The 1360-nt window shown below is 36.7% G+C and overlaps 1 protein-coding gene across 1 annotated transcript in view; it reads right to left on the bottom strand.

The window, feature by feature from the left end:
• Positions 1 to 793: 793 nt before the first annotated feature.
• LOC106873881 (uncharacterized) overlaps positions 794 to 1360 on the bottom strand; it is a 59172-nt gene continuing 58605 nt past the window's right edge. Inside the window, exons 3-4 of the transcript XR_008266360.1 lie at positions 1007 to 1180; positions 794 to 906 (exon numbers count right to left, since the gene is read on the bottom strand). The gene's annotated coding sequence lies outside the window, so the exon portion shown is untranslated. The remainder of the gene's footprint in view (positions 907 to 1006; positions 1181 to 1360) is intronic.

The following is a 1360-nucleotide window of genomic DNA, read 5'->3' as shown; positions in this document are numbered from 1 at the left end:
TTATCATATCACAGCGACCATTGAAGCACTTTCATGCAATTTCTTGGTGTAATTTAACCGTCTTTGCTTTACCTGTTGCGTTACTATTAGGACGATTCCCTCTTGTCGTCTGATACTACCTGTCTTTGCTGTGCATTGCATGGAAAAGCACAATAACATCTCGAGGAACAAAGTTGTGTCAACTAAATTAAAAAAGGAGGCTGGCTGTAGAACTTATTTGGTCTATAGGTATTTACGGTTGTGAAGCATATATTCTGAACAAATCTGAAGAGAATATAACCAATGTGGGTGTGTACGAAAATGTTAAGAGTCTCTTACAAGGACCAAAGGACAAAGAGATGGGTGCTACAATAAGACTTTGAAAGACGGCAACTCCTGAATATTGTGAAAAAAGCGAAAGCTCATCTATTATGGCCTTATTCGAAGGATCAGAAGTTTGGAAATCATGATCATGGAAAGAATAGTGGAGGCTAGAAGATTAAGAGGCAGACAAGGAAGCAATGGATGGAAAATGTCAAGAGTTGGTTGGACGAGGGTGGCAAGGCAGGTGGAGAACATGCGTTTAATCGGGAAACCTCTCGCTGTAAGTGTACGATACAGAATGACGGTCTTATGTCGGTACAAGGCCTGAAATGTGGCCGAGGGCTTACTCCGTTATATCGACATTTTATTTTATGTGCACAACACTATCAGGTGAAAGGGTGAAACGTAAAACTGAAATTTATTCAGAAAAGAAAGAGCAGGAAGAAAGCCATAAAATATTTTCCCACGAAAGTGAGTCTCTAGTGGAATAAATGTGCATTTGGGTATGGCTTTCTGTGAACCAAACACGGTTATTAAGATGCTGCAGTGTACATTATCTGTCATTTTATCACCTGATCTGCTAGCCTCAATAGTACATTACACCTGTAAAAAAAAAAGAAAAGGAAACCAAACAATTAAAATTTAAAAAATCCCTTTGGCTGTATTATCGTTGTAAAGATTCGTAATGTATAAAGACACTCACCCATTCGCATCGCATAGAATGAAAGTTCAAGTTCTATCTAATCGCGTGATAGCGACATTCGCTTTGGTATTAAGTATTATTTTAATCCTTTCCTAATGAGGCTAATAATCTCTGAATCCGTAAAACGGCGTACAATGCCTTACATTCTCGTAGTCGGATAGAATTTCGAAGCATCTGAAGCGTGATATATATATAAAATACAATATTAAGATAAAAACTTTATAAGAATTTATCAAGTAGTTATCGTCAAAAAAACCTCATAAGGGGAAAAAAGCCCCATCATTTTCCCCCATAAATATATTTAATTTACATAAGGGCATTACTATACAATAATGCCTCATATATATATATATA

The sequence above is a fragment of the Octopus bimaculoides genome, chromosome 20, assembly GCF_001194135.2.
Source record: "Octopus bimaculoides isolate UCB-OBI-ISO-001 chromosome 20, ASM119413v2, whole genome shotgun sequence".
Lineage (NCBI taxonomy): Eukaryota > Metazoa > Mollusca > Cephalopoda > Octopoda > Octopodidae > Octopus > Octopus bimaculoides.
This window is presented reverse-complemented; position numbering and strand designations above follow the sequence as displayed.